The sequence below is a fragment of the Nelumbo lutea genome, chromosome 1, assembly GCF_056320005.1.
Source record: "Nelumbo lutea isolate HS-2025 chromosome 1, American lotus-T2T, whole genome shotgun sequence".
NCBI lineage: Eukaryota > Viridiplantae > Streptophyta > Magnoliopsida > Proteales > Nelumbonaceae > Nelumbo > Nelumbo lutea.
The window spans coordinates 33,361,738-33,369,918 of NC_142684.1; the positions used below are offsets into that span (position 1 = coordinate 33,361,738).

General features: G+C 36.1%; 1 long non-coding RNA gene across 1 annotated transcript; it reads right to left on the minus strand.

The window, feature by feature from the left end:
- Positions 1-2,094: 2,094 nt before the first annotated feature.
- Positions 2,095-5,262, minus strand: LOC148874216 (uncharacterized). Its single transcript, XR_016094977.1, has 3 exons — positions 4,693-5,262; positions 3,130-3,279; positions 2,095-2,175 (listed from the first exon to the last, which is right to left on the minus strand). It is a non-coding gene; the product is annotated as an uncharacterized LOC148874216 (long non-coding RNA).
- Positions 5,263-8,181: the final 2,919 nt, after the last annotated feature.

Sequence of the window (8,181 nt, forward strand, 5' to 3'; positions counted from 1 at the left end):
GCGCCATCTTCAGTGGGAGCAATTTTTGGATCCTTCCTTGGGCGTGAACACCTCCATTGGGAGATACTGTTTCTCCGGATCAGGTACAATCCCTCCCTACTCCTTTTGGTTCAGATCTGGTTCAGTTTATGGTTCAAGAATGATCATTGAAAATATGATTTTGTAAATAGAGAATTCGATTCCCAGTTGAAGGGAGAGAAAAATTTTTTGAAATTCGCCCCTTTATTCCGCAATCTATGGGTGTCCATGTGATGTATATCCTATCCCTTCATTTTGCACATCCAAGGAGAGAGATTTCATTAGATCTCTCTCGTACGACATCAGTTTGCAATAATAATTGAAAGGACGTGTCGCCTAGGCTCTCTCATCATATTCTAAAACTTTCATCAAGATCTGAGAAGTTTTGAAAGAGATCTATAGTTCTCTTCTGGGCGGCTGCACCTAGACTTTCCTTGTCTAGATTGTGTTTCAAGTTTTCTCCTTTTGTTGGAACTTGGACAATTTCTTGTGATTGTAAGAGGCTTTTATTATCAGTTTCTTTGATTCTCACAGCTTGATTAGATCAGTCTTTACTTGTTTCCTTTTCATTATGGCTTTGGAAAAGAATGAATTTATTTTTGTCAAGTTCGATGGGAGCAACTATGCTTTCTGGAAATTTCATTTTCAGTACTTTGTTGAAGGGAAATGAATGTGGGGTTACATTAATGGTTCCACTTCCATGCCTGACGCCAGTGATGTCAAAGGGCTGAAATAGTGGAGAATAAAAAATGCTCAGGTTACTTCATGGATACTTGGGTCTATTTCAATGGATGCCAGTATTTCAATGAGAGGTCTCAAATCTACTCATGACATGTTCGGATACCTAGAAAAGGTATATCAACAATCAAATATGTCTAGGCAATATCAGATCGAAATTGATATCTTCTCCTATGTTCAAGAGGAGAAGCGGATGTAGGAATGCTATGCAGGATTTGTAAATCTTTGGACTGAATACGAACTAGCTCACTTTGGGGATCTTTCTACAGATTGTTGTGTGAAGACTATGAAGAAGCATCTCACTAAGAGAAAGACTGCACTTTTTGATTTACCTCAGGCCTGACTATGAAACTCTACACTCCAACATTCTCAATAGAGAACCAGTGCTTGAACTAGATGCAATCCTTGGAGAGTTGTTATGGGAGGAAACTCGTCTTCGTACCTTATCTGCACTAGATCAGAAGAAAGAACATGGGATTGATACTGTGTTTCCAGCCACCAAACAGAAGGGTAAGAAAGACTTATCACTACAAGAAAATGGACTTTTAGCGGGAGTAAACTGCCGCTAAAGGTTTTACCGGTAGTCGGTAAACTGCCACTAAAACAATTGTCGCTAAAAGTTCTAGCGGCAGTTCTCCTGATTGTTGGTAACGCTTCAAAACTGTTGCTAGTTATGACTGTAGCTATAGAGATGCACCGACTACCGCTAAAACTATTATATATATATTTTTTCACACCTGCCCAAATAACTTGATATTTGTTCAAAGTAACCTATAATTGTTTTTAATTACTAAATAAAATTTTTATTTTCTTCAAATAACCTATTTTATATTCAATCATCCAAATTGAAATAAAATACAAAAAATAATAATAATAATAAAATTCCATTAATTCATTCATTCATTCTCAAAAATTCAAGTTTCAACCATTTATTCTTAAAAATATCAAGCTCCATTCAAAAGACTTTACAAAAACTTCTTCGACTTCTCCCAGAAACTTATTTACAAAAATACAAGCATGGGTGGTGGCATAGTATGTGTATGGATGGCTTTGGAAATGGTGTTAATTGAAGTAGTAGTAGTGATGGGTGTAGTCATGGTACTCCGGGTTGTAAGGGTAGGGCCACATCTCTGCCCTCCTCCCAGTCTTTCCTCACTGCCTTGAGCACCTTCCTCTGCTCTGCCCACCCAGTTACAGTCACCTTATGCATCTTCATGTCTATGTCAATTTCATCCACTCCTGATTCATCATAACCATGCCATCAAATTTAGAGATACTCTCTTTATGTTTAAAGGAGGGCATCTCTCTCTCTCTCTCTCTATATATATATATATGTATGTATACCTTGTAGTTTTTGAAAAGCCTTCTGATCTTGCTCTTACATCCAGCACAATCCATGTAGACTCTCATCTCGACAATCTGGAAAACCCAAAACAATAGGAGTAAGTGTGATTCATGTATGGCCATGGTAATGATAATGGGTCACAGAACACGAGTGTTGGCTTAAGTGGGCCCGGTCAGGATTCTTCTTTCAACTAAAGAGAAAAGGATTTAGTAGAGTTTGTGGGGTATATCCATTCCACCCAATGGGAAAGGTCATGGAGCCCGTTTGAGAGTTGAGATGGGTATGTTCAAAACCTAGAGAAATGCTAAAAAAAGCACCCCAAACCAAGAAATGTATCCTTTTAACTTTGAAACAACAGAACAGCATGGTAATAAAGCACTGCAACAGCTAGCGCCAATCACCCTTTGACCTTCAACAACAGCTTCTACTCACTGAAGGTTATATATATGATCTATGGAATGAAGTTGTACTGTAACACACAAATCACAAGTTTCATGGATGCATGCAGCTATCAAAGAGAAATAGAGGTCTGTTTTTTTTGGCACATGGATGCATGGATGTTTGTATTCAGTGCAGCTATCAAATAGCCATGGATGCATGAAGCAAATTAAACGCTTTGTCAATATTCTTGTATTCAGTGAAGCCATAAATGACCCTGGGGTATCCACCTGGAAAATAAAATAAATATTAAATATGATGAATTATTCCTTCACATGTATAGAACAGCCATGTTAGTTTCAGAATATGTACCTCCAATGCTTGTAAACAAGTAAATTCCTTCAAAAGTTTTAGTAAGCCATTAAAAGAATTCTGCTCCATTGAACTCATCAAACCAAGTTGAATCCAATAACTGTATATATTATCATCCATGCTTTATATTAAAACTCTTCTATAAACTAGGTCTTAGCTTTTCAAACACTCAATTTGTGGAAATGAATCAGTCTAGATCTTATTTACTCCATCCGTCCCACTTTGCTGTGTGACACCAGATTCTCTGACTGTAAATATTAAAATAATAGAGATTTTACCTGGAACCTCTTCTTGACCACATCGAGTGGGTGACAGACAGCTTTAGCACATGTACCAGCAGCTAAACTACAGAGGAAGAGATGGAAGCTCGAAAGACTATCATCTATCTGGCTTGAGGCAATATGAAGAGATCTATATCTGTTCCATGACTGAAGTACAAATACCATCAGACAAAAGCAGAAGTTAATCAAGTAAAAGTAATCCATCAAAAATTAAAGAAAAAAGTTAATCGAGTGAAAAGGATGGTGGAATAATTGTTCCAGTTGAAAACCCTTAACCTTTTCTTGCTATTATTATGATCAGTAATCCAAATGTGTAACAAGATACAAGATGCGACCTTGCATCAATCTAAAGTTTTAAAGGCAACTCTGTTAACAAAACAGTATGACGACAAACATAGATTACATTAGGACATCAGTGCATCCTTGTTAATCCTACTCTTGCTAGCAAATTGGCCAAGACGCATTTCAAGAACCAGAGAGATGAGAAAATTCATTCTTGACCATTCATAAAAAAAAATGCATTCTTGACCCTCTAATGTCCTTTCCCTCAAATCTAACACCCGTAGAGTGAGATGAAATAAGGCAATTCACACATAAAAAACATCAGTTTAAACAAGTCTGTAATCTCAGCTATACAAAAGAAAACATAGATAATGGTGTTGCCACTTTCCCCATATGGACCACCCATCTCTGAAAGCCATAGATTGCCTAAAGAGCCCACATTAGTAGTGCATTTGGATACAGCTTAGACATATATTACATCAGTTCAAAATACAAGTTTGTTATTTGTTTGATCAATATAGAAAAATCATAAAAAAGATTTTTTGCATATTTTTGTTTAGGTCGGTTTATAAAACAGTTCCTAATTGTGAACATGCCGCCCCATACAGAGATCTCCTATAGAAGGGTTCTATCTGGCTGGTGACTAGACAAAACAGAAGTACTTGGCTTCAATGGAAGGTGCTGTTTTGTCTGGGAAGCTTTGTGCACAGACAATTGTGCAGGTAACACTAGAAGCAGTGATTTTATAGTTTTGAAAAAAAAAAAAAAACTAAAGAGGGAGATCAGTTTCTCATTCTCTTGTTTGGACACAAATGCTTAAGATGATAGGTTGAGCTGCTTGTTGAGGAATCCTAAAGAGGGTTTGGCTTCTTGGGCAGAGTTTTTGGACATACACGGCAATGGGCCTACCATTATTGGCTTTCATCTAGAACATGCCTTGGAGCTTGTGGACTTAGATCCGGAGCCAAGCATTGGCTTTGACCTAAAATGTAAGGCAGCAGCCGGATCCATACAGGCAGCAACCGGACTTAGATCCACAACACATTTTCTTACACAACAAAGTAAAATGCCAATTTAAAGAAAGAATTCATACATCAATGCAATGCAAATCTGAATAAATCGAAGAATGAACATAACTAGAATTCCTATTTCAGTAACTCCACATACTTTCTACATTTTTCATTTGGATCTTATTTTCTTTCACATGTGCATAAACCTTTTTCCACAAAATGAGATGCAATGGCCATAATATCCTCAGTACATAAGAGGAATTCTTACCTTCGCCTTTCTTGAGCTTCAATAAAATTAGAGTAAACATTCAGCATGTCCCAAGCAACATCCCTCTGAATCACAAGGCGAATGTTTGAAGGTCTTCCTAGGATTTTTTGGCAGGCTTTCCTTTTGGTCCCTGGGATTCTGGAATGGTCTGGATACTCTACATCAGAAAGTTGTTTAAAAAGAAATATAGAAAGAGAAACCTAAGCCAAGATGAAGCTCCCATTTTAGTGAGATATTAAGGCTGGAGGAAGGTTTTGATTGAAGGTGATGCTAAACTTGCAGTAGGTTGTCATTCAAGGACTGACACAGTAGTTCCATGGTTATGCTTTATCAATTATATACACCTGGAGGCTGAAGGATAATATCTTTGCTGTGCTAAAAGTTAAGGCATCTCGTATCTTTCTTGAAGGCAACAAGAAGATGAATTCATTGCAAATAGAGGTTGAGAACCCAGTTACTCAGAAGGGAATCAAGAGGATGAACAGGTAATTCAAATTCTTGAGCATATCTGGAGAGAGAGAGAGAGAGAGAGAACTTCAGTAGGGAGAAGGTCCAAGTTGGATTTGAGCTGATTTGAGCCGAGCTTCATGTTAACAAACAGTCAAGAAATGGGGTCCCCTCCCTCCATTTCGTCCATTCAATATTGCTTCTTGCTGCTTAAGGCAATCAGTAGACAGATATCCTTAACTAATCAGTATCCTTAACCAATCATAAATTCTTTTGGTTGGTTGAGACAAAGATCAAGAAAATTGCAGATTCATCAAATGATGCATGTCGGCAGAGCCAAATCTACCAATTAATTAATCTATTTTATATATTAACGTTACTAATTTAATATATTTATATATTAATCTATTTTAGAGCAGAATATTATGTAATATTCCTAGCTAGTAGGCAAATAATGCATGTCAGCAGAGCCAAATCTACCAATTAATTAATTATAAACTACCATACCTAAGAGAAATTTCAGAAAGAAATAAAGAGATATTTCAAGCAAGTACAAGGAAAAAGATAGAGGAAAAATGTACCAAGAAGTGTCTTAATGGATGGCGGTTTTGCCTTGGTATTCTTCTTCTTCAATTCAGCTGAAAACAGGAATGTATAGGAAAAACAGTCAAAATCACCAATAAGATGGAATTTGTCAATAAGATAGCAAGGAATAATAAATGGTGTGGTCTTTTAAAGATCTTTTTTTCCTTTATTTTTTCTTATCCTTTGGTTCTATTCATGTTACCCATATTCGTAATATAAATGATCCAACATTAAAGTATCAATGTCCTATGAAAAGTTAATAGCAAATGACAGGTGTTTCTGATACATTCAACTAATCCAGACCCATGTATCAATTCAACCTTAATAAACTCAAATCTCACAAACATATGGAAGAAACCATTTTGGTCAGGTTTGGTATCTACAGGAAAGGTTAACAAGGGCAGTATGGGCTGTTAGCAGTTGTGTGGATATGCAGGGTAAGTCTGTAGTAGTTTCCTCTTTGAGAACACAGCCTTGGAGTTAGAAATGATCAATGCAAACTCTATGAATCAGAAAGAGGATAAAATGGCCAATGTAATAGGACGGTTCAAAAGTAAAGAAAACCACCAAACTATTCAGGAGCCGAAAGTTTTTGCCAGATTGAAAGTGTGGGACTATTTGGGGTTAGGCCTAGTAATGTTGGGGGATTGAAATTTTTATGCTAAAAAACAAAGCCACAACCAATTCTGTTCATATATAAAAAAGCAACGTCTGGGGTCCAAATAAATAGACTTACAGCAAAACTAACGTTAGTTAAAAATAAGCAATTAAACTAGAAAGTGAATAAACATGGTCCACTAACTAAAAAATAATGCCTAACAATTAGGAAGTAAATCACCCACTAAGTACCCACTAAATTTGAAGCACTATTCCACATTCCCACTAAGATTGAAGCACTATTCCACATTCCCACTACGTTTGACGCACTATTCCACATTCCCACTAAGTTTGAAGCACTATTCAACACTCCCCCTTGCTTCAAAACTTGTTACTCTCATTTGTAGTTTGAAGAACTCGTGCTTGTCATGTGGCAGTGACTTGGTAAGAACATCAGCTACTTGTTCATTGGTCCCACAATGCTTCATTGCTATTGTTCCTTTAGCAACCAGATTTCGGATGAAATGATAGCAGATGTCAATGTGCTTTGTTTTGTTGTGGAAAGCTGAATTTTTCGTCATAGCGATTGTTGCCTTGTTGTCACAAAACACTTGAGTTGCACCTTCTTGAACTTGGCAAAAATCAGCTAACAATCTCCTTAGCCAAACTGCTTGACAAATTGATGCCGTTGCAGCAACATATTCCACTTCTAATGATGACAAGGCCACAATCTCTTGCTTCTTTGAACTTTATGAAATAGCACCCGAACCAAGGGAGAAAACATAGCCGGAAGTGCTTTTTCTATCTTCCAAACAACCTGCCCAGTCACTGTTTGTAAAACCCAAAAGTTTGAAATCTGATACTTTTGAGTACCAAATTCCAAAATCAACAGTTCCAGCAACATAACGAAGGATCCTCTTTATTGCCCCGAGGTGATGCACTGTTGGGCTATGCACAAATCTAGAAACAACGCTGACTGGGAATGCTATATCAGGCCTTGTGTGAGACAAGTAGTTCAAATTGCCAACCATACTTCTAAAATACTTTGCACTCGCCATTATGGTGCCATCATTAGCTACGAGTGTCTCAATTCACATTCATGGGAGTTGGAGCTGTTTTATAGGTGGAACAAACTTTGGCTAGCCTTGGTGAAACTGACCTTAGTTGGCCTATGTAGAACCAACATTGGAACTAAACTTGCCTTATAAGTAAATCCTATAATATTTTGAGGATGTGAGCAATCAAACTAACCACTCATGGTTATTGGTTATATAGGTTATCATCTCACTTTGCCATTAAACCACTTAAGTGCTCTAATAGTTTTTCTTCAATATAATATATAAATGTATATAAGAATTAACAAGTAATGAAAATCAATAAAGTTAATATTTACTAAATGTAAATTACTTATTTAAGCAATATTGAAATATATATAATGTTTTAATGATAACAATTAAATAATTAATTTATACTACCATGTTGAATAACTTGACATTTAATGATAACAATGTTATATATTCCACTATAATATCATAAAAAATAATTATTTAAATCATTATTAAAAATCAAGGTTAAATATTATACAATTATAATGTATAATCAATCATATCTATTGATAAGAAAGCATTATTATGAACCAACCAAGCTTAAAGATTTTAAAAATTAAACATTTAAATTATTATAGAAATTTATTTATTTATTTATTTATTATTGTTATTATTATTTATTTTAAAAATCAAAAAGTTGAAGGAGTTTCAATGGACGGAGGAATGTTAGTGCGCCTTTGATGAGCTAAAGGCCTACCTCACCTTGCCTCCCCTCCTCACTCGACCAACCCCAAGAGAGACCCTATATCTATAC